Source organism: Cygnus olor, chromosome 1 (assembly GCF_009769625.2).
Source record: "Cygnus olor isolate bCygOlo1 chromosome 1, bCygOlo1.pri.v2, whole genome shotgun sequence".
Taxonomy (NCBI): Eukaryota; Metazoa; Chordata; class Aves; order Anseriformes; family Anatidae; genus Cygnus; species Cygnus olor.
In genome coordinates, this window is record NC_049169.1 from 85,266,723 (window position 1) to 85,292,963 (window position 26,241).

General features: G+C 38.1%; 1 long non-coding RNA gene across 2 annotated transcripts in view; it reads right to left on the reverse strand.

Annotated features, from left to right (window-relative positions):
* Positions 1–3,532: 3,532 nt before the first annotated feature.
* LOC121074530 overlaps positions 3,533–26,241 on the reverse strand; it is a 53,074-nt gene continuing 30,365 nt past the window's right edge. For both annotated transcript variants that reach the window (XR_005822400.1, XR_005822399.1), the window contains exons 3-6: positions 8,705–8,830; positions 7,393–7,499; positions 5,304–5,423; positions 3,533–3,620 (exon numbers count right to left, since the gene is read on the reverse strand). This is a non-coding gene — a long non-coding RNA (uncharacterized LOC121074530). The remainder of the gene's footprint in view (positions 3,621–5,303; positions 5,424–7,392; positions 7,500–8,704; positions 8,831–26,241) is intronic.

A 26,241-nucleotide genomic window follows, 5' to 3' on the forward strand; every position in this document is an offset into this window, starting at 1 on the left:
ACAAATAGAATTGGTGTTATATGAATACTAGTATTAATAACAAAAATTAACATCCATCATGTTCAAAAGAGAATAACGCTATTACACTCATCCATAGCGTCACGTCCCCCCCCCTCCAAAAAAAAAGGTACAAAGTGAATTTTGAATTTAAATTAGCCAAATCAGAAAGTTAAGCCATTGTGTATAGTTAAGCAACAACATACACCAACATGTCACTTACCATTTGTCTCACTATTTATTATGCTTGTGAGCTGCCCAGATGACAACTTGAGTAGGGTTTCATTGACTGTCTTTGTCTAAAGCAGCCTTAAAAGGGTGTTAGAATTAAAACTTGTTCAGAACGTGAGCATTTTTCAGACAGAATTGCTGAGCTGGTAAACCTGAAGTTTCTTCCTCCAAGGATTCTATTTCAATGGGAATTCTTTGCTGTAACAAGCATTCAAAACCTATCAACAGAAAATGTCTTGTCAAGCTGCAAACATAAATTTTTAAAGAAATTAATGGTCAGGGGAAAGCTGCCCTACTCATTATGCAAAGCACTAGCAGCCATACAGCCCAATGGGCAATTAATTAGCCTGATATGGGTCCATGAAGGAGAAAAAGAGCAGGCACAGCAGGACACTCAGTGCTCAGGGGCCATCAAAGCAAGACCTGCAGCCACATTCCAGTTGCTCTGTGGTCATGGCCTTTCTGTTAAATCACTGAAGTAGACAAGATGAGTTAGGAGGGTTGATCAGTGTGTTGGCTGTGATCCAGAGACTTGGATTCATCACTTACTCATTCACTCCAGCAGTAAGGGTAAAGAGAGGCTCCATGGAGAGTAGATGGGTACAGCAGTGCTACCTTTCCATGTTGGCATGAGTAGATGTGAAATGCAGCAGCATGTCCATTTCTGGCAGGACATCCTTTTGGTTTGATGCTGGAAAAAGCTTTACTTTTGATTAATTTTGATAAGATGGTCTCAAAATCACATCATATTTTCAAAAGGGTTTTGCAATATGTTTCCTCTTCTCTGACCCATGTTTACTTCCATAGTCAAGGATGATGAGGGACTCAGGATACTCTTAACCATTCTTTATAAATAAATTTGATATGAAAATGTTTGTTAACTATGCTAATTAAAGTTTCTACCTTTGTGTGTCATGGGGTTCCTATTTTTAAACACTTTGGGAACACTGTGCCTATTAGATATGCCAGTTGTACATCTCCTAGGCAGCAAGATCTAGTGCACACAAGCAAGAGGATTCGATTAAGTCTCCCAGGAGTTTTCCTGGTGTAATGTCTGCTGAAGGAAACAGAGAGGGATAGCAGAACTGCATCTTTAATTCATTTATATGGGTCATATCTCTCAGGAAATGATCAATCATTCTTCTCCAAAATTTCTCCTTTTCCTCTGGGGACTAAGTTTATCAGCTGGGAGCAAATTTATCAGCTGGGGGTCAGCCAAAGTCCAGATTTTGAACGTGAAGGAAAAGCCACCAACATCATCAGGATGTAGGTATGAACCTGAAAGAAAAATGAGAATACATCTCTGTCAAGAACAATAGACTCATTTAGGAATGCAGTCTGTCAGAGAAGCTCTCTAGCAGGCTTGAAGAATTTTCAAATAAGTCTATCTCATTTAAAAAAAAAAAAAAATCACATTTATATGTATAGACAATGTTAATGTGCCTTTTAAGAAGCTGACTTTCTTGCTGATGTAATATTCAGCGGTGCCCACTAGATGGACCTCAGTTTCAAAGAGTTGAGAGGTTGCGTTCCGCACTGAGGTGCTAGGACAAGGGGAGGTGGAAGCAATTTGGTGTTCGGCAGAGGAGGGAACGGCTGCATCCTGGCACTTCAGAAATGCACTTCCAGCAATATTTATCAGACAGGGGCTGCAAAATGAGTAGGTGTAATTCCAGGACTTCCGACTTTCCAGACGTGATTTTACATTCTGATTGATACATTTCCTCAACAATTTCTTTGGCAACCACATGGACTGCCTGTTCTTTTCTATTTAGTGCTTGACACTTCAACAGTGATACCTGAATATAGTTATTTCCACTGATGATGTGATTTGTTCAATCCATGTTGCCACTGTTTTAGAAAACACAAGCATTGATTGTTTCTTTAAGGTTGCCCACAAGGTATGAATGGTTGGTTATTTTCTCCATTTTAATAACTGATTATAATACGGAACTGTTGTTGGTCTATATTAATCAAAACTCATGAGTCAGTGTTTCCCTAAAATCATAATTCAAAATTGACTTTAAAAAAGACTCGGGGATTTAAGAATGAGCATATCTGCATTTCTTGTTAGACGTTGGGCTTCTGAACTTTTGGGTTTGTGGTCTTTGTTCTGGTTTGTTTGAAGTACACCATTTTCGTGTTTTCTTGTTTTCTCAATAACTGTGAGAATAAAATTTGTTTTGCATTTTAAATGAAAGGTAAGAAATGTAAAAATAAAAAATAAAAATACATGACTCAAAGAATAGGTATGTAAAATGGCAAACACTACGTAGTTTGCAATGAGAATAACAAATGTTGGCAAAATTGGAACAAACAAATTTCTGCTTCATACTGTTTTAGGCTCACAGTTGGCATTATACGTGCAGGCACTTTGGTGCTTACATGGCTATGCTTGAAACCATACATACATTTTTAAAGTAAGGTTTTAGCTATAAAAATCCCTTTAAAATTATCTGCAAAATGAGCATAGCTTCTTCTTCATCTGGATGCCTTCAGGCTTCAAACTCGGAACAACAGCCATCATCGGATTTCTCCAAGAAATCCTAGAACATACCGAACCTCTGAAAGAATCATTTTGCAATAGCAGCATTCAAATATTGGGCAGGATCGAAGCAATAATGAGCTAGCACAGTAACCTGTAGAAAACTGCAGGATCAGAGACTTGATTAATTCAGTTTATACCACCCAGCAGTTTCCTCCACACCTACTACTTCCACTCTAAGGATTAGATTTAGGTTTAAGTCCTTGGTTTATCTAGAGTAACACATGATTTTGTCAAGTAAAGATCTGGCTCAAAGCAGGAGCTGTCACTGTCTGTGAGTTAAATGAACGCCCTGTTAAGTAACACTACAGAGCACTACTTAACGCGAAGAGACGTTGTGTCTAGGAAGCCAGATGAGTTCTAGCCAGCCAAACAGTGGGCAGGTATTTTTGCCTCTGGCTCAGCCAGAATGCCAGAGAAGCAAAGCAAGGCCCATGGCATGACCTGTTGGTTTTGAGGGACAGGAGAGGGAAATAAAGAGCACAGTAGGGCAAGTGATCTGAGCATATGACATGGGAGGGAAAGATCCTAGTGGGGAAGGTCAAGGACACATAGCACAGACCCTTATAAGCAAACTTCATTACCTTAGGGATCACAGAGAAACTTATTACTGTACCAACCTGTATTTAACACAGTTTTCCAGAAAAGTGAGTAAATGAAAGAAGCTCTGATAAAAAGCCTTTGATAAAACTCCTCATCTGAGGGGGAGTGAGAGAGCGGTTGTGGTGTTCAGCTGCCTAGCACGGTAAAACCACCACAAGCTTGCAGAGGAAATATAGATACAGTGCATGTAAAGTAATATTTCTAGACCACTTCCATAGAAATAGTGGTTCAAATCAATAAGCTTCTGAAAGACAAACATACATTAACATATGAATTAAACTCCAGGCTGCAAAATTTTACTAAAAATAGATCTAAAATAGATGAAAGGCAATGATTCTGAAACCAGTGAAATTAAATTGCTTTTATACATCCTACTTCCTATAGCTTTACCTCTGAATAATATTTTCATTTTAATTGCAACAGCAGTTTTATATTGTTCTTCAAAGTAAATCTTTCATAACTATGGCTAGCCACAAATAATTTTGTCTCTTAAATGAAAAATCAAAACCTGGACTGTTTTAACTGCGTAATATGACCACTGTTCCTCGAGGGAAATAAAAATACTGCTCCTTACTGTACTCTGGACTCATTCTGAACAATGCCTTTTCATCCTTGGTGAGAGGCAGTTGTTCATCATGGAAGAAGAAATTCAGAGGGTGACCCTAACCTATGGAGTTTGGTAGAGCTGTGGAGTAACTCGTATCAGCTCCTCCTCAGGCACCACCTCAGCAGTCTTCCCAGTCACACCTGCATTTTTCTGGGAGTGCAGGAACTACAAGCATTGCTGAAAGGGAAACTAGCATAGTATTCCTGTCTGAACAACTATGAGAAACACTTGAAAACTGTCCAATTTCAGTCTTGATAGAATAGTCTGAGTTGCAGAGTCATACTACAAGAATAAGGCTGTGCCTTCTTGAATGTAAGTATATGAAGCCACTCCAAGTGAAATCAGTAAAAGTTACTGATAAAACCCATTAAATGTGATAATAAAATAGTCCCTTAAAGTATCAAAACTGTGAGTAAATTTTATTCTACATTGCAAGAAGTGTTGTTTTTTGTTTGTTTTGTTTTTAAATGGGAATACCTTGATTACCACACTATGCTTAAATCAGTTATTAGTATCAATTATTTAAGTTTAAAGCCAGCATAGGGTGAGAGCAGCTGTTGAATGAAATGGCTTATCTGATTAAAATTGAGTAATATGGATGCACCAAACTGCTGGGAGTATTTGCCACAGGATAGTCAGTGATATGATATCAATCAGGGATGCATCAGAGAAATGTACAATGATGACTTACTGATGGAAAACCAGGGGAAAATACCAAGTCTTCACTAGGCACCTATAACATGAATTTATAAGCACAAAATGAAATACAAACTACCCAAGTTAGCTGAATTTTATTCAACCATGCCTTCTGTCTATTTATCTACTTTTTGTTTAAGCACATTAATTGATCATTTTCATATTCATTCTGCAACATGGGAGCAGAGTTTCTTTTGAATGATGATTTCATTAGGATTTGTTCTGCCAGATAGCAATGCCTCTGGAGTTATGTACTACATTAATTCTGACTGATCTTTTACCGTATATTTATTTTTACTTCACAAGAACTATGGAAAGAAATCTACATGCTGAGAAGAAGAGGGTGCTATTTTCAAGTATTTCTCATAATTTAGATGAGAGTTGAGCATTCAAAACAAAACACAGTTCACAAAATAGGAGTGCTTACCATGTTAAGTGAATGAGACTATAGGTTATTAGAAAATTATTACAAAAGACAAGAGTTACATTATTTGAAGTCAAAAGGAGACTGTATTTTGAATTCAAAGAGCACTGAATAAGCCACAGATTGGAGGAGTAGTTAGAGCTAATCATATTTCATATTATTCTCTTGGATGATTAGCTGCTTTGGAAAAACAGTAATACCTTGGAGAGCTTTCTTCCTGTTGGAGTGCCAGCTTGAATCTGTCCAGGGGAAGAGCCCAAAATTTGAAATAATACTGTTACTCTTGCTGGTATATGTGACATCTTATGAGGTCTCCAGGTCTAGAAAAAAAAAAAAATCAGAGCAAAAGACACTAGCTACCACACTTAATACACACAACTGCAATCAAAAGGAGTTAATGACAGCTGTGTGAACACACCCAAGCTATCTTCTGTATTACTTACACTGAGTATCACCAATAGCATCACTGTAAATCATATGGCGTTCATTGGGAGTCGCAAAACTTGTTTATTCCTCACCATTTCTCTTCTAATGCCTTCATCCAGTGTAAGTATTCAGACAGTAGATTGTACAGAGTTCTGTGCTGTTACCCTCCCAGATGGTTTTAAGCTGCCTAAAGTATGTTTGGGTAAGGCTGATGACAACCTTGTCAGTTATAGAGCAGGCAGATATATGCAGTGACCTGCATTCTGTGATCACTTAGACCGAACTCCAAAGCCTTTGATCTTCAAGTAAGCCCTGGCTTGCTTCAGGAGCTCTTGGAAAAGTCAACACTTTCAAAATTCCCTTCAGTGCAAGCTCTAGGTGCTCCATACCACAATCCAGTCATTCTTACAGTTATATTAAGTTCTCTCCATAAAAGCAAAATTATGACAGAAAGTTAATGATAAATCATGTAGTCACAAGAAAGCTAAGTAACAAAGTCAGTTTATCTGCTCTGGCATAGGGTTCTTGCATTTGAAAGGGAGATTGATGGGGATGCACACACTATAAGGACTATGTCCTCAAAACAGGAAGGAATGTTTGTGTTGCCCCTGTGTGAAGAGACATTCACTGTACAAAACTGAAAGTGAATTTGACCCTACAAGCATCTCTACTCCAGAAAAACAAATAAATAAAACTGCCAGTTCAGTTAAAGCAAGAATATCTTGTTAGTTTTAATGTAGGGACTCCTTGGACCTTATCAGTTGAAAAAAATGTGATGAATTACCCTATTCCTTCATACACTACAGCTTTTCCCTCAAGGAAACAGTCTGGGGAAAAAAGGCATAAGATGAGAGGGAGCAGAACGGGCAATTCATCATGTTTCTCAATCCTTTTAGGCTTTCACTGGCATCACCTGCTGTCATCAGTCTCCTCTAGAGAAGAGGGTCCTGGCCACCTGGATAAACCAGCAGCCATCAGTATACTACAGTGCTGAGCTAGAACCATCTGTTTTAAAAAATGCTTCACGCTCCTGCATCAAGGACACTGAAAAGAACTCCATACAGAAAAAGATTTGGTCTTATTATGAAGAAAAATGAGCTTGCTTTTAAATTAGTACCTGTGGTATTGCAGTTCCAATTTGAAGTAGGAACCAGAGATGATGGAATAACTAAAAGTTTGTTGAAAATAGATTTTGTGGTTTGCCTCATAGTAGCAAGGATGGTTAAGTTCAGATTTTGGGATAAATTTTGCTAAATGCCGATTAATACCTTTTTATCTCCACTAGTTCAAAGCACGGATTTTGTTCTAAGCATACAACATGCTGCGACAATAGATGAATGGAAGTGCATTGCACTCTTAGTTCTCATAGTTCTCAATCTCTGTATCATCCCCAGGTGACTGGCAGATTCGATTTGATCCCAAATTCAATCTCCAAATGAGAGACAGATTCAATTCAATGGAGAGGACGATGTAGATACTACACTGATGACTCAGTAGGAGAAGATTTTGAGACCATTATATTTTCCATATACCAAAAATGTGAAGCTTTGATAAGAAACAGAGGCTCATTCTGATTTTTTGTCATGAAGTCTGCAGGGTAGGTTTCACTCTGGTGCATTGCTTCTGATGCACAGGCATACAGTAGGACCTAGTAATCTGTGAAGAACCACATACATTGTCTCACTAACAAATGCTAACACAGCAGTTCAGAATCTTACATGCAGAATGCCTCTGAGGGAGTTACTGAGAGCACCTTCCTCGCCTAACTGCAGAACCAGACCCCAGCTAGCTGCTGTTCAGATATTCTGCCACACAAGGTTTGCTGCTAGTTAGGGATAGCTGTTAGATTCTTCTTGTTCTTACTTTCGTGAGTCCAAGGCATTTAGCAGAAAACAGTGTGCTGTACAGCTGATCAAATAGGAAAGGTGAAAAGCTACCCAGGAAATTGTCATTTAATTGTTTCCTCACACCTGTTGAAGGAAATGGCATAATCAGGTAAGATGATATGTTTGCTGGTTTATATAAAATCAAATCAGCAACCAATGTGTCCTCTTGCTTTCTAGAATATTACACTGTTCAGTAAGTACAATAAAAAAGCAAACAGTCCATGGAACAATAAGACACCTTGTTAATAAAAAATATGTCAAGCCTCACTGACTAAGCCTTGATAGGAAAAGAAACCTATTAAAATGCACTTATAGTGCTCCAATGAGCAGTCAGCAATTACAAACAGTTCCTCTTAGCAGAAGTTTTTTCCTGATGGATTTTCTAGATGTTAGCATTAGTATTTATTTTAGTGAGGCAGAGGTAAGGTAAGGGACATACTGAGGTGTGAGAAGGAGGGGTGTGACACCCTGACTGGCTTTTCACTGTAGACACATTAAAGCACTGGCGTGAAGTCATTAGCACAAATAGGTATAGACCAGTGGTCTGGTGATAAATGACAGAAAGAGTCAAAGGGGGAGGGAAAAGGCAAAGAGAAATGCAAAGCGAAAGATGACAGTGCTCAGCTAAGTCCTGATCATCTCACAACCTTCCGGACAGTCTGAAGGTGGTCTAAGTAGATGGGAAGCACAAAGCTAAAGGGTCTTGGGTGTGATAATGAGACAATTTATGATGCAGCAGAGCTTTGCAATGAATGCAGGTGAAGGTTTGCATCCTGTAGACTTCAGAACCAGAAGTAGTCCCCTTTTAAGAAGGCCCAGCACTGTGAGGTTGGAGGAGATAGCAGCTTGGATTTGAAGGGATGGCAGAGCTGGAGGCTGTTTCTTCCCTTGTATGAAAAGGCTGTATTATAGTAAAGATAATTATGTAGACAGATGTTGGAGACTGTGTGGGTCCATGTTAACGAAAGTTCACTCCAGTTTAGATTCTTAACCAAACCAAAGTTCCAGTCGTACAAAATCAGAATTCACAGACTGGTGTAAATCCTTTTAAATCATTCTTCAGTATCAAAACAGCCTTCTGCTATTTAAAAAGTCTGGACATTTAAAATTGCTAGACTGTAAAACAAGCATCAATGCGCTTATAGCTCCATAATATCGTCGAAAAGAATACCTTGCCAAATACAAGTGCCAGGTAGAAGAATCCTGACCTAATGGTCCCCTAGAAGGATGAAATTTGCAGAGCTTCATAGGAAAATTTTAGACGTGTTAGAAAGTTAAAAACTGTTTACCTGGGGTGAATTTTTTTAAACAGCTTCGGAACCAGGGTTGATGTTTTTGCTCACTAATGACTCCCTTCAGAGGGGGGGTGAAATGCTGCTCACGGGCTGCAGCTTACCACATCCCATGGTTGGTGGCTGAAACAGATCAGACGGAATTGGGTACTGCTCGGATATGAAGCTAGAGGTATGAATAGAAAATACTAAACTTCTGTTAGTTTTGAAAGAACCTCCTTCTCCTTCTCCCCAACCTTAGTCCAGGTGGAAGAAAAAAAAAAAAAAAAAAAAAAAACCTCAAACTTTGCACTCAATATAGCATTTATTTAAGAACAAACAAAAAAAAAAAAGGCACTAAATTGATGCAGGTCTACAAATTGCTGCATTAAGTCTGCTATACGCGGCCCACGTACAATAACATAAGGGTAATGTAAAAACATGCATTAGGGATGAAGAAGAATATTAGATCCATCTCTCCTCCCATGAAAGGATGAGCTGAGAGCTGATAGTGGGTGAGTGCTGCTAGCAAAGCCAGCACTTCACTATCTGTGGGTGAACATTTCAGTCCTTTGTTGCATGCTTTTTATTATAAAGCCCACTGAAAACTTAAAGCTGCTTTTCTGAAGGAGCTGTTGTGTAACTCTGACATCTGGGGTTTTCAGTCGCTGCCCTGTTTGAACTGGTTATGGAACACATTAAACCCAGAAGGCTCCACTTCAGCTGTTTACAAATCTTCCCCACACTACTCCTCTATCCTAGCTTTGTCGACAGGCTCCAGTTCAGCAGGGGGCTCCAGGCTCAAGCCTGGCTTTCTCAGATAAGCACTACCATGGACTGCAGTGGGAAGGAACCCACATTTAAATTGCAGCACGTTATCGAGGGTCTGGCAGAATCAGGTCTGTTGTTTTCTGAAGTTTAATCTGCTATTCCACCTTTGGATCCACCCAAACAAGCCGCTGTGCCTATAAGAAGGACTTGTGATTCTACGTGTATGTGAAGATAAAGCTACACTGGCCTGTAGCTGTATAACTGCTATAAATCATATTTGTGATTGGAGCCATCCACAGTATTCTGTTCGTGTTTCTTTATTATGATAGGAGTCAGGCAGTAGGTCCATACATGCCATGTCAATAGCATTACTAAAAATCCATATGAATAAATCAAAATGAATAATTCATTCTGGTTTGTGCAGCTACCTGCTGCAGTAAAAAGTCAAAATATCGACAGATGATATTTATGGTAAAAATAACCTTTAAACAAACACTCAGAAAACTTGTTTATCTTGTGTAACTGTGGTATTCCGAGAGGATTTTTTTCCCTTCCAGACTCACCAAGGAAATAGTGGAGGCAGACAGGATTGATAGGTTCAAAAAGCAATTGCATACATTCATGGACAAGAGGACCATAAATGGATACAAAGAGGAAGGTACCCACGAGTATCCCTAATCCAGAATTTCTGACTCTGAGGCAGTGGGAAGGTAATTGACAGCAGGAAGTGGACACACTTGTGCTTTTCTGAGAATGTTTAGGATATTGTAATTTTTGGCTGGCTATAAGACTTCATAAAGCATAAAGTGTGCAACCATACAGGATAACGCAAACAGCCTTAGCCACCACAGAGAAGGAACGGTATATAAAAATTGATGACATTAGTCTTTACTAGTCTTTGCACAATAACAAGTTTGTTTAGTGAAGAAAGCTTTTGTATTTTTAAAAAATTAATATCTGCAAATGGCTGCCAACATACAGTCATCTCATTAACTAAGACTTACACTAGCGGTAATATAGAGAGGAAATTATGCAAATAACTACACAGAAACGTATGAGGATATGGATAAAATTGTGCTTTGGATGGCAATGATAGCCACTGGACCTGAGAGTTCATCAGGTCAAACAAACAAACCCTGAACAAACAGGGTTGACTGCACCCCGAGTAATTCTACCCAAACTGACTTTAAGTAGGTCAGGTTCTGACAGTTGCGTAGGTACAGCAGCATGGATCTCAGCAGACATTAATGGGCTGGATATTTACCAAGTCTCTCTGGAAGCTGTACTATATTCCATGCAATTGCAGCTATTTTCTTAGAAGGACCCAAGCAGCTAGTTTAAAGCTAATTTAGAAAAAGCTACATGAAAAACAGTAACATCATGAAAGTAAGAATCCCACTGTGAGTGATGCTTGTCACTGCTCTACTCGTTGCTCCCCTGGTGCTGGGAAAGACGACACTTGGAAAAATGCATATGGAGCCAAATAAAACTGTCGGACAAAAGACTTGAGCCCTACAAGCACTAAACCTGCAACACTGAAGATGACCAAAGGGCTGGAGCACCTCTCGTACAAAGACAGGCCGGCAGAGTTGGGGTTGTTCAGGGGTTGTTCAGCCTGGAGAAGAGAAGGCTCTGTGGAGACCTCGTTGCAGCCTTTCAGTACCTAAAGGGGGCCTACAGGAAAGCTGGGGAGGGACTCTCTGTCAGAGAGGGTAGTGATAGGACAAGGAGGAAAAAAAAAAAAATAAAAAAAAATGTAGATTTAGATCAGATATTCTTTCTTTACTCAGGGGGTTATGAGGCACTGGAACAGGTTGCCCAGAGAAGTTGTGGATGCCCCATCCCTGCAAGTGTTTAAGACCAGGCTGGATGGGGTTTTGAGTAACCTGGTCTAGTGGGAGGTGTCCCTGCCCACGGCAGGAGGTTGGAATTATATGGTCTTTAAGGTCCCTTCTGATCCAAACCATTCTGTGACTCTATGAACACATTTAAGTAAAACCCTGGAAGATGTCAAACCTACCTCCAAAACTGAGGATGTTTATAGCTTCCAAAAAAAGTCCAGAAGGTTCTCCTTAGCCAGCCAGCTTATCTATGCAACTCTGCTGGACCTGATTTTGGTTTCTCCTCCATTCATCTGAAGCAATGGAGTTATGCCAGTACAAAGTTAGCGCAAAGTCAGAATCAGGTGCTTCTTACTGCAATATCTACATGCTGATGGAATGTTATGAAACCTTAATACCATAATACCATCCCAAAGTGGTACACAGCACACTTCCCAGTATATGAAATATGCTCTACAATAGGCTAATCATTGATAAAAGCCTCTAAGATGTTGCTGTTTTTACCTGTACAAAGATTACTAAGAAAAATAACAGCCCTGACAGCTAGATTCTTGGGTGATGTGAAGTATGTACAGGCTGTTGTGCTTTTATTACCTAAGCACTAATGGCAATTTCAGAAAAGGAATTCAGGCAAAGTGGCACATAATAGAAGACCATTTGAAAGAGGAGTAAGTCATGTTAAAAGTCAGACAAGTGACTAACACTGTTAGAAAAATAACCAGCCAGTTGGCTATGGTTTTAAATAAATTAGCTAATACATTTTTTTTCATGAAAACACAGAAGATACCAAAGGATTTGAGGGAAGAAATAGCATTTAAATCCTCAAGATCAAAATCTATCGTGGTATCACTCTGTCTTACAGAATCCAAGAGATGTGAATAAGCTTCTGAACAAGTCAACCAGAACATCAACTGCAAGTTCAAGATTAACTGAGGAATCTTTCCTTGTTGTGGTGTGTGTATGCCTTGTTTTTTTGATGACAGCGCTGTGGGTGGCCTGTTTTTGAGGAAGGGAATGCAAGAGTCTGTGCCTTGTTTGACTTATGCCATATAGCAAGCTTTATTTTGATACAGCTAATCATAACCTCATCAATGACAACCTAATCAGAAGAAAACATTCCTTTAAAGGAAGGAAAGTTTCTCCACATCAGGGCATTGAAGTCGGACAATAGAATTACCTGTCCAAACACAACTCTATTGCTAGTTACCTATAGCAGAAACACATGCTAGATTCAGTCTATCTTTACTAAATAAGCATGCTTGTATTTGGGGCTTTGGGAAATTCAACTACATTTCTTAGTTATTTTGTAGCTGATTTTTCCAACCCATAAGAACTCAGATATCCTTTGGGAGCACAACAACACAGCTGCCTGTTTACATGGGAAGAAGTATAAAGTAACCAATGCCTCTTACATATAGCCCTCTATGGACTGGCTTTTGCAAACACAGGGCCACTTAGGGCCCTAAGTGTCTTAATTCCTGAAATATGCCTGGGTCTACTGTGCAGACATAGCAACCCCTGGTTTACTGTGGATATATTCAGTTCACGTAATACATCCATGGGTCTACTGGAATATGTCTGCCTTATGACTGCAGCAACGATCTCCTTCATATGCACAGCAGTTCTGGTGTTTGTTTGCTCCCTGCCTATGTGAAGAACACCTGAAAAGCAGCCAGGAAGGGGATACTTTCACCAGACATTCCTCCAGCCTAAGCCCTCCTGCAGCATGGGTCCCATACACACTTGTCTGTCTAATGCTCCTGACTGCCATCACACATCTAATGCTGCCCTGCCATACGTTAGCTGTTTGGCCAACAGCACATTTTCAAACTGTTACTGTCCAAATGGCTAACTGCAACTCAGGGCTCATGATTACCCTTCCTGTAGATTCCACACACCTCAAATCTCATCATTAGTGTTGATCATCATCAGCATCCATCAAAGCATAGCTCTTTCCTGATGATTTGCTCTAGCCCTAAAGAGCACCATTGAGTTTAGTGTGAATGCTCTAATAGTTGGTCCATCTGCTCACTACAGCTGTGCTTCCAGATGCATGGACCAAAATGCTCTAAAGTCAACTCTGTAGTGCTTCCAAAGTGGCCATCCCTCATTGCCAAGCCACCTCAGAACCACCTCATATTTCCCACATTTATTTCACTCAGATCACAAAATCTCCATTACAAACCTCAGAATGAAACAAGACCCTCAGATAAAGTCCCTGGAGTCGTATTCCAAGTCTTTGGTTGTAATGATGTAACATTCATGCTCTGTCCACCAGCCTCTACACTCTGCTGTACTTGCTGAGCATCAGTCTTGTTATGAAATCAAAATTCTCTGAATGCAAAAGTGAGAAGATATTCTTTAAACCATATCTGGCAGTTTCCTATTCACTTTCACAAATCTAAGAATCATCATCATTGTCATTTATATAGCTTAAACAAATTCCAGGCAAAGTGACAGACTTCAGTCAATACAAATGCTCATCAATGAGGTTACATTGTACAGAAATGACCTAGCTGGATTTTTTTCCCTCCTTTTTACACCCACCCTGGTCTGACAGGGAAGTGGGGAATTCTATTGCTGCAGGTCATCTGGTGTCTGATTATCAAAGGGAAAAATTCAAGAAATGGGCAACATGAAGCAGAGATTCAGAAGATAAAGATGATGCAAGAATAGAACATGCAGATTTCTAAAAACACACTGTAAATCTGAAAACCTGATTTTTATTTTTTATTTTTTTTGTCTGAGTTTATTTTAGGGGAAAAAATGAGAACCACCAAGCAAAGAGAGACTTTCTTCACTGAAGCCACAGATCCCATTTCACACATCAATCTCATACAGATCATAAAAATATCTTTGAGCTATTCAGATCGTTATTTGTCACATTATTTCAAGCATTCATTTGTAACACTGCTTATTTAGTGAGTATGTCTTTATACTTTGCAAATAAGAAGCTTCTATTTCACCTAGATGAAAATGGAAGGGTAGGAATTACTTAAGAAATTTAAGAGAGCCAACACCAGTATGGTGACCTCTAAAAAACAGTTTGCGGACTATGACTGGTGATACAAGCACTCAGTCAGGGGCTTCAGCAATCATGATGGAAGGCAGTTCTCAGAGCTCAGTGAGACTGCAGAGACCTGCAGGATGCCATGCTATGTTGCAGGGCACAAGATGATTTTGGCAAGTGCCATCTGCTATATAATACCACTTGTGATGGTTGCAGAGATATTAATAAGAAGGTCTGTAAGTACTTACAGGAAACTATAGTTATGAATATTAACCAGTTAATAAATAACGTCAGAGGCTCTGACTAGGTATTTGATCAAATCATAAAAACAACTTATGAAATGGAAGTACAGCACATATTAAATGCAAATGTTATTAAAGGACCTGGTACACTGATTCATAATATTCTATATATTAAAAAAAAAAAAAAAAAGAACATGACCTTTTGTTCTTTTGTTGTTGTTGTTCAGTTAATGAGAAAGGCTGAGAGGAAGGAAAGGAAATTTTACAGTTAAAATTATTATTGGTAGGTTGATCATTTTCAACAAAAAAATTGGTTGCCCATAGCAGACAGGCCTTACGGCAAATAAGTAAATAGATAAATAAAAGGCAAAATGCTAAATTAAAAGATATAATTTCACTGGACAGGGATATACAGCTTTAATTTGTCCATACAAAACTGTACGACTTCCATCTAGATAGCACCACTGATAATTTGACTCTTCCATAACCACTGTGATGGGAAGAGACATTGCCCTCTTGGAAAACACAGTCTCATGAGGCAAGATGATAGAGAAAGAATAGGTCCACCATTTTTAAGGTCATACATTAATTGAAATGAGTAATTCATTTATTATATAGAAAGAGATGAAACGTGATGATCTTCTTGAGGTCAGGCCATACAAGTAATGTCTGAGAGTGATTTCCATCTTTAAGTGGAAGCTCTTAAATTAGTTTAGAAGAAATAGATTTTTCTCTTTCCAATGATGGGATTCCAGAAATCATCACAGGTGGCAATTTCAGCAGAGTTCAGGAACTAAGCACACAGACCCCACATTCATCTGCACAGAGATATTTGCTTGGGGTCAGATCCCAAACACGTCAGCAAGATAACACGTAGAACCATGTTGCAGGGTATATTCCGTGCTTCTATGGGTAGAGAAAATCATGGTTTGAAGCTGCTATTTGTAGAAGTTTCTATAATTAGAAAATACAAATTTTTTTTTTTGTTTTTTTTTTTTTTTGTAACTTTAGCAAGTAAATGCAGTAACAGTGAAGTGAAAGCTTCCTGCACATAATTTTTTCATTTGAATTTTAAGAATCTGGATAACATTTTGAACATTTAAGTATGGTTTTCAAAAATCATCCATGAAGATACCTTAGCAAAGCATCTAAGTAAAGACGTTTCTCTATAGTGCAGTGTATTTCATCCTTTTCATTCTGAAAGATGAAAACTTCATTATCTCCATAGGCTTGCTAGTAAAAGTAATGTAAAATGCTAACAAGAAGCCCGCGTAATTTGTTGTCAGAACTATAATGTTGACAGAGAATTCTTGACCTCAAAGGATACTGTTAGTTGTGAGTTGGGTGAATGTTTCCATGTTTTTATTGCTCCTGCAGAACCTGTGGTTTATATCCAAGCTGCTCAAGCTGGACATGTCCATACAGGTGCGCTGATAGGACTTGGCTGCGGCATGAGAGGGAAGCAGTAGCAGAACAGGGAACTGAATGTAATGCAACTGAGTTTGAAACTGGTGTCATAAACATCTGTACTATTCCTGCCTTGATATGATTTGCCCTTACAAAAGAAGTACCGCTGGAGCCTGTAGGCACTGAAGTGTAGCACAGAGATGTCCAAATTAGCTTTAAATGTAGCAACTCTTGCGCTGTATTGTCTCCATTACAACGCAGACCTCAGATTCTCAGCAGGGTGTTTTAATCACTAAGGGCTCTGTGCTGCTGTCTGTGTCAAGTAGACATGCCATAACCGTTTCTCTTGAACTTAGCCTCTTTCATATTAATGGGTTTCACTGCTTGAGGTATTTTAATTGTATTCTATTGCCAAAGGCTTTCTAATACCTTGATGATGTTTTATGTAGAAACAGAAGTTCTTGGTTGCTGGAAGACTGAGATGACATCCTGAATAATTGCACAGCTTAGGAAGATGATATCTGAGCATATGCCCAGCAATTTCACATTCACAGCTGATAACCTCATAATTTCTATGAATAATCTAAAACACAACAGATATGCCCCGGTGGCTCTGATGCATTTATTTTTAAAGTAAGGTAATTAGCATACTGGGTTCCCAACACTCCCAGCTATCTAGCCAGCTTTTAATACAAATGAATCAGATGCTGATAAAGAATAAAAGAGCTTGATGTGGTCGGTCTCACCCAAATTGTCCTTAGTAGGACTATTTTGCTAAGTGAGATTCCCATACCTGTCAAAGTATGTTCAGTCTGTGGTACTGATAGTATTTGGTGAGGTGACAATTTCAAATCATACTTTTTCAAATTATTTAGAGTAGACAGTCCCTTGATCTAGTTCATAGGATTGTCCCATAAACAGCTGTGCCAGCACAGCTTGGAAGACAGGGACAAGACCTGTGCCACAGAAGCGGGAATGAACTAGGATAGCCAGCTGCTTAACATTGCTGCCTAGTATTTTGTAATGAAAAATGATGGCTATATAATTTGCACTGTTCCTAAGAAAGGAACACATTCAATAAGATAGGTTTGGAGAGCAATATCTTCTGGATTTTTTTTTAATATTTTTTTTTGTCATTTTTTTACCTTGGGAAGGAAAAGCTTGGTCTGCAAGATTGCTATCTTAAATCAAAGTACAAAATAGAAGACAAACCATGAAAAAAGCTATGTAGAAAACATCGCTTATTAATGGATAATGTAAGAGATCCTTTAACTTTCCCTTCCAGCCTTACTAGCACCATTGAGTAAAATGCAGTTTTCCCTCACATATGAAGTGGTCAGAGTTGTGCAGCTGAGCAGCATTCCCATTTACATTAAGACTTCATCCAGCCCTGATACAACTACTGTTAATTCATGCGATACACATATTGCTCTCATTGAAACCCATCTCATACAATCACTATATTTATATTATATGTACAAAGTCAACCACAAAAGCCAAAGGAATGCTGTATGGCAGGCCTGATTTTTTTTATATTTTATTTTTTTATTTTTACAAGCTTTGTCACAGTGGAGTTTCAGTTTTCACCTCTCTTGATTGTTACTGAAAACATTTACATGGAAGCACAAGCAGATAAATACTCAGGTAGTGGAAAACTAAAAGTCTGGCTCAAGTCAAAAACTCTATCAGCTCACAACACCTCAAGATTTGATCCATGTTGTACATTGCTGAAAAGTTTACTTATTTCTCTCTTGAAGTTACTATTCACTGTTTACAACATTACTATGTGTCTTTAAAGATAACCTGGTTGCCAGAAACAACAAATTAAGTCTGCATGAAAGAAATAAGCAACATGGGCAGAGGAACCCTTAAACAACAGAAGATTGCATTCTTTATGGAAATGTAGCTAGTAATTAAAAACAAATGGAAAGATATGAGGAAAACAACATATTCGGAGAACTGGCTCCTTAGAAATAATTTTAAAAAATCCCAACTTCCATTATTTATCAACAATTTTAAATGAAAACAATTTAATTTTAAAATTATTCAGATGACAATGTGAATTAATGCACATGAAAGTCAGTAACGTAGCTGAGGTAAAAAGGTATGATTTGCTTAGAAAATAATAACAGTGTCAAAAAGCCACAATATCAAAATTGACACGATATTGTCAATTGATATGTGTAGAGTCTATTATTCTATATTCAGCTAAATAATACTTCATTTATCTATTTCTTCCAACATTCTGACACCAATTTTCACTACTGTGTATTTCTCTTTTTTGCCCATACCAAAATAAAGAAAGAAAAACCACCACTAAAATGCACACACACGAGTCCAAGTTCCCATAGAGATTTGTTTTGTCAATATATTTTTAAAGAATTTTCTTTAGACTTACATTTTAAATAAATTTGTTGTTTTGTTCTGCTTAGATATTGGGATGACTTTTCACACCACAAAACATTTTATGTCTGTTCGAAATATTCTAGCAGTATTAATCCTTCCAATCTGGTTATTAAATATTTCAGTATTTCACTAGCAGATTTAAAATTCTGATGATTTTTAAGCAGCTGTGATAACTGTGGCATATATTTTCCTTCATCTTTTCTAAGTTGACACGGGAGTCATTCTTTTTGAAAAAAAATCCTGTGAAACCAGTAGATTATCCTGTACTCAGTCACACAACTATCCTGGTAAAGAGGGACTACTTATAAAATCCAAGGCAGTAAGAACTACAACAAATATTTTTCACATTACTTCAGTCGCCTGAATGATTTTTACAACTACATTTATAAATGGAAGTAGCGACACTTTAAAAATTATAATTTCTGTAAATCATGGGCTAAAATCTTTGCTGATCTGAAGGAGAAATCTTAAGTGAAGCTTCTCTAGAGGTATCGAGTTGCACCGAAAGCCATTTACTACAGTCATTTGTCATCTGGTGGATTACATTCTGTTTAAAATCAGGAGTGCAATCAGGTGCAAAGCAGCAGAAGACTTTCCTGCTTTGTCTTCTACGGAGTGGTCATCAAATGGCCAGCAGGTAACAGAAACCTTGCTATTTCAGAAGAGCATTGGAGGAGGTGAGCTAGCATTGACCTACCCTTCCCCACCTCTTATGAATCCAATTAAACTTCTAAATAGTTATTCCAGTTGTTTAATAGATGGATTTGTTTTTTCTAAAGCAAGCAAGAGAATAAAATGTAATTAGCAAATAAAAATTTAATTTTCTTTGATCTAAGGTAGTTATAGTCTAATGCAGCTACCAATAAACTTCAGGGATTATAAAAGCAACAGTACAAACTGACCAGTATTTAATCATGAAGGTCTGTCTATAGAAAGGAATTGGATCGTATTATAAAAGGCACATACATCAGACATATATATCCTAATATCAAATGCTTCACTCTATTATAGAACTAGAGAAGGGGGGTAAAAAAAAATCATCTGAAAAGAAAGAGTTAGCGCTGGATGTAAGCAATGGATTGTACATAGTACTAGCTATTTACCATAAAAAGCTGCAATTATGAAAAACCTTCATAACATATAGAAACTTAAATTTACAGAATTTTCCTAAAGAAAACTATTTTTCAATATGTGACCAATCCTTTGAATTTCAGTAGTCTACAGAACATTCCTTGCCAAGATATCAAAAAGGATAGGAAAGATGTATCACATCTCCTGTTTTAAACTACTATTAGTTTATGTTACATTTCTTGTCAGAGTAAATGGGCTTCAGCAACATACATAACAGTTAAACAGATGCCAAGTAAAATCAGATATTTTTGTCATAGTTCCTTAGTTTCAAGCTTTATCCTTGACTGAAAAGTTCTTCAGTATAACTTGGAAAGCAATAGCATGATTTTATTAGCCCTGCTGAAATCATTAAACTAATTTCCTTCTATTAACAAGGACTTTCTTTGTATTTAAATAGATATAATCAATACAGGAATATTCACTGAAAAAATCTGTTTTAGAGAATATACAGGACCCAGTCCAGTGCTATTTGATATCTGAGGAAATATCCAGGGCAAAACCAAATAAATCAGTATTCAAAAGGTGTACAAATTAATTCTAAAAAAACCTATGCTCACTAACATCTTATAAAATATGCCTATTTAAAATTAAATTTAAGACAAGACAGTGTACATTAAACTCTAAATTTACAACTTATTTAAATCCTCAAAATATAATTTAACATTTAATGTACTGAGTAGATTGTGTTTGTGCTGAAGTTTTAAAATAGGCCAAACTACAGATCAATAGGAGAAGTCATTAAGTATGCAAACTGAAAGTTTATTGAAGCAATGTGTCAGTTTTTGGCAGCAGTAAGCTCTACTTGCAGGTGTAAAGAATACTCATTCAATGAAAGTATTTCAATAAATATTTCATACAACACTATGAACTAATTACAAAATGAGGAACCAGTACCTTGTCTTTTTCACCCTAACAACTGCAGTAAGACCTTGTAATTCTGAAACACTGACAAACATGTTAACCAAGATATGTCTGCTTATTAATGATACGTAATGTTTGCTTTGGTTTAGACGTATAGGAAAAATAAAAGTTACAATTCAAGAACACTTTTTATAAAGTTTTATAGATTTGATGTTTTTGTACATTTTTGTACAATGTACAAATGTTTTTGTACATTTTAATTGAATCTTACTTTGTATCAAAACATAACGGGATGGGATGCAACCTAAGTTAATATTCTTTCAATGATAAATGACCTTTTTGTGTGTTTTTTTGTGATTGTCTAATAAAATAAAAGGTTAAAAAAAACGAAAAAGGTAAAAAAATTAAAAAATAAGAGCCAAATACAGTTTCAGTTACAGAATATAATTTCTTAAATAAATGTTCAGAATGTTTCCCACAGCACATTTCCATTATGACAGAGAAGCATCAAATGAAATTTTTATTCAGTTGCAATTGGCATCTGTAATGGCTACAAGAGAGAGGGAATCAACTCCCCTTTAGAGAATTAAATAAAACACTGCAAATGCAAAGCAAGTGGAGAACCACTAATTGATTTCAGTCTTCCTGCTTGTTGATTAGAATCATAAATAATATTGATGATTTAATCACCTGAATTGTTTCATCTCTGTTGGTTTCATTGCAATGAAAGCATTGTTGATTGAGTCACAAGGGAGATTCTGCACTGTTGAAGTAATATAATAGTAATATAATAGTAACTTATCTATCCGAAATCTGAATGCTCCAGAAACTCAAAGGGTCATAACAGCGATGGACAGAAGGACATTTTGATTTTGGAGCTACACAGATGACATAAGCGGCATCTGAAGATGCTAAAGATGTTCAGCATTTGATGTAATCTTAATTTTCACGAGGACCAAAATGATTTGGCTTGCTTTTTCAGACAGGATCCACACAATGAATGCCCAATAGGCCATACTGCTGTCAGTTATTAGAAAATATATCCAGGAGGTCACCAATTTTAATACACAAACATATCAGAGAAGAGCACTGTGGCCTGGACCTCTGTAAGGATAATCATAGCAGATGCAGAGCAGTACACTTTAAACCAAGGTTGTTCCTAGTCCTCTCCAAACTCGAGTATGCATTGGTGACATTTCCATGCCACAAACAACTTTAAAAATAAATCCAGCTAGATAATGACGTGTTTCTTCTGTACCCCTTCCCCAATTTACCAGATCTGCTCCCTTCCCCATGGGCGGTCTGGTTCCCATGGCAACGAAACCACCTTCATCTGCTGTTTTGCAGGCCCCCTCTGCACCACCTTCTCTCTGGCATGCCCCAAAAACAATCAATGGGGAAACTCTGGTGAGTTTACTCATATTGTTAAAATTAACAGTCTGGGGGCTAGAGGGATGTCAACTCAAGCCTCCGCTCTCAGATCTATATCACTGATAGCCTCCTGGAGCTTGAACAAACAAACAAATGCAATAAATGTCAGCCATGTGTCATGAAGTTACTTCACGTAACCATGGCAAAGCGTAGGCGTTTAAGTGAAACGGATCATTTTGGATGGCTCAAAATATTCTAGTTGGCATTAGAGAGGCCAACTGATGGCCAAATAGGGCTTAGACCAACTGTGTGATTTGGGATTAGAGACCAAACTGGGGTTGGTATTTCTGTTTGTATTGGATTTTGTCAGAAAATTTCACGCTAATGAGGAAATTCAAAACGATAGTCAATTTTTCGGCACAAGTCCTTTCCTTTTATCTCCCAGGATCTAAAGCTTCAAACACTGAATTGCAGCCAGGACCCAGAAATCAAAGTGGAAGGGACCGGGTACTGGTCCCTTTGACCCCTCTGTAAATGCAGAATGGTAGATAGCTGACACTGGCAGTCCTGGGTGCTTCTGTATAACTAAGCCAGTGATATGACACACTGGGGAAAACGTTCCTAGGAAGATTTTGCTTGTTAACGGCTATGACTGTTAAGAAATGTAATGGCAAGCTAACAGTGTAATGTAAGTACAAGTTTTTATGATTGCTTGGAAAGCTCTTATTAGCTCATCTGAACCATGAATTTTTCTGTAGTACTAGTATTTTAATAACAGCTTTTCCACACAAGTAGACAATCCTCACATGAGGACACGCATTCTTTATTTTTCCCCTTTCTGTTACAACCTGGCCAAAGTAAACTGCTATACTCTCTGCTTTTTTTTTTTTTTAATTCATCTTATTTTACACCTGCAAAGCAACATCAGCAAAAAAAAAAAAAAAAATGTAACTTTGAAGCCCAGTAGACAGAACTAAAATTGATGTGCATAAGGTGGTTTTATTTTTATTTTTTTTGACAGGAAGATGACTAAAGCAAAGACACGGGTGCCTGATGCCGCTTGAAAAATTGTGATCTTAATCTCATCTTTATTGAGTCATGCTGAATTGTAGAATGCATGGACATTTGGTTGTGTGTACCCCGTTCAGCTGTATTCTGAGAAGTGAAAATGGCTGAATTGCATTCATATTGTTGACAGCTTGATATGCCTAACGACAAGGTAAACCTTTTACCTGCAGCAGAGGGCAAGAAACGTATTTTGAGTATATTTCTTTCAACTTATTCATCTAGCAGGAGTAGGTAGCTATCAGTATGGTGTCTGTCCATCTGTGAGAGAATAATTGTCAGCACAGCCAATCGTTTTTAGTATGTGCAATATCTGAATAGTTTGAGACAGCTGTCATCGTGATAAGACTGACGACTGAAAACTAGAAGTAGTGGTGTGACTTACAGTGTGTCGAGATGTTAGCAAAATAATCATTACATTGGACTTACTAAATGATGCCAGTGAATTGGAGATATTAAGTACAAAGAAGAGCCCTACAATTTTTCAACTGTTATTTCTATCAAGAGAATATTTCCATAATGTACAGTGAAGTCTTGTAGAGGCCATATAGGCCTATATGCTGAAATAAATCAATAACAGCCTTGATGCCTCAAATTTATTTATTCAAGAAAAATCGTTGAAATTCTAAGCTCACCCCTGCTCTGCTTTCTCACCCATACACACACACTTTCATCTGAAATTTTTGAGGGCTAGAAAGGAAGACCTGGGGAACTACAGACTGGTGAATATCACCTCTGTGCCTGGGAAGATCACGGAACAGACCCTCCTGGAAGCAATGCTGAAGTATTTGCAAGAGAAGGAGGTAATTCAAGACAGCAACCATGTCTTCACCAGTGCTAAATCATGCCTGATCAATCTGGTGGCTTTCTGTGATGGAGCAACTGCATCAGTCAAGAAGGGCAGACTGACTAATGTCATCTACCTGGACTTCTGCAGTCCCACATGACATCCTTATCTCAAATTGGAGAGATGGATTCAAAGGATGGACTATTCAGTGGATAAGGAACTGACTGGATGACTGCAGCCAGAGAGTTGTGGTCAATGGCTCTGTGTCCAGGTGGAGGCTGTTGACAAGTGGTGTCCCTCAGGTGCCCATCTTGGTACCAGCACTGTTTAATATCCTTATCAATAACATAATAGGATCAAGTGCACCCACAGCAAGTTTGCAGATGACACCAAGCTGAGTGGTGTAGTTGATAAAACAGAAGGAAGGGCTACCGTCCAAAGGGACCTAATGAGGTTCAACGAAGCCAAAAGTAAGGTGCTACATCTGGGTTGGGGCAATCGCAGACATGAATACAGAATGGGAGGAGAACTCATCGAGAGCAGCCCTGCAGAGAAGGACATGAAGGTTCTAGTGGACAAAAAGCTTGACATGAGCCAGCAGCGAGTGCTTGCAGCCCAGAAGACCAACTGCATCCTGGGCTGCATCAACGGAGGAGTGGCCAGCAGGTCAAGAGAGGGGATTCTACCCCTCTGCTTTGCCCTTGTGAGGCACCACTTGGAGTGCTGCATCCAAGTCTGGGGCCCCCAGCACAAGAAGGATGAGGAGCTGTTAGAGCACGTCCAGAGGAGGGCCGCAAAGATAGTCAGAGGGCTGGAGTACTTCTCCTATGAAGGAAGGCTGAGAGAGCTGGGGATGTTCATCCTGGAGAAGAGAAGGCTCCCAGGTGACCTCATTGTGGCCTTTCAGTACTTAAAGAGAGCTTACAAAAAAGATGGAGAGAGACTTTTTACATAGACGGACAGTGATAGGACAAAGGGGAATGATTTTAAACTCAAAGAAGGGAGATTCAGATCAGATGTTAGGAGGAAATTCTTCATTCAGAGGGTGGTGAGGCAGTGGAACAGGTTATCCAGAGAGGTTGTGGATGTCCCATCCCTGGAGATGCTCAAGACCAGGTTGGATAGGGCCCTGGACAACCTGATCTGGACGGGTGAAGTGGGAGGTGTCCCTGCCCATGGTAAGAGAGTTAGAACTAGATGATCCCTAAGGTCCCTCCCAGCCCAAACCATTCTCCGATTCTATTATACTAGAATTTTTATCTATTTTTTTTTTTATCTCCATTAATCATTCCTCCACATCTTTTCCTCTCAATCATTTATAGCCAAAATGGATGTATACAAAATGCTTAGACAAAATTAAAGTAACATATTAATCCCCATAGGATATAAAGCAAAAGGCAATCTGTACCATTCAGTGTTACAGTTTTCAGATTACATTAAAAAAAAAGTATTGTTTAATATGAATTTGCACTTAAAAAATTGCCAAGATCCAAACCCAATGAAACCTGACCAGACGATTCTCACATATTTTAGATCAAAGATGGTTTTGGCTGAATGCAATCCTTTCTGTCTAATGCCAAAATAGCACAAATGAAAGCATAAAGACATTTGCAGAAAGTATATTCCTTATTCTTGTTAATTGGAGGATTTACAAAATGCTTCTCTCTCTCAACAGACGCAGCAAATCTTACTGAAAAGTTTGTGCCACTTCAGTTAATATGACATTCTGATGAAAAGGGCAAATAAGTGTGACTGGGAAATGGGCCCTCAGCCAAACGCTGAAGTCAGAATTCTAACTGTTTGGATGCATCAATAGTTCCATTACATCTAAAACTTGTAAACAGGAAATTGTTTTACAGATGTACTAAATGGATAACATTTAAGCCATTGCCCAACCTCATCTCTTCACTACCTCTTTTCTTCCTCCCCTCCAAAAACCCTGTACCTTCATCACCATTAATGAAAAAATAGATGGAATTCTCCAGTGATGTCTCCGATATAGAAATAGTAATAGCACCCAGGAGGTTAGTATTATCTTCATTATTTTATCAACTCTGGGGTAGTGTGTGATCAACACTGACACTCAAAAAAGATTACATGAAAAAACAAACAAGTTACAGAAGAACTAAGTGATATATTCATTCTTGTATCTTACTTGCTACATGGAACGCTATCTTTCCATTTATTACTCCTATCCAAAATTACAATAAAACAGGAATCTGCAAATTAGAAAACCTGACAGAAAAAAAAAAAAAGTTTATTAGATTATTAAGATTAGAAAACCTTCCTTTTCCCCATTTTACAGTTTGCATTTCAGACCTCTCATTTCTAGTGTAATGATCTTCCAATTGTTTTTTTTTTTTTAATTATTATTTTTTTAACATATGACTTTCAGCATAGATATTTTCTGATACACAGAAATTTTACGTGAAAATAATTGCCGGCATAGTTGTGCTCTACTTGGCAACCACTTTGAGGCCCATTTTGAACTAATTATTTGTTCTATTACTTTTTGCATTTGCAATCAAATACCTAGATCTAGATGACAAAGCTTCAGATGTCTGTCCCCAAAGCTGTTATTACCTAGCTTAATAATATCTCCAAAGGTATGCCATGAATGTCAAGGAGATGCCACAAAGAGAATTACATTTTTTGGCAGGCTT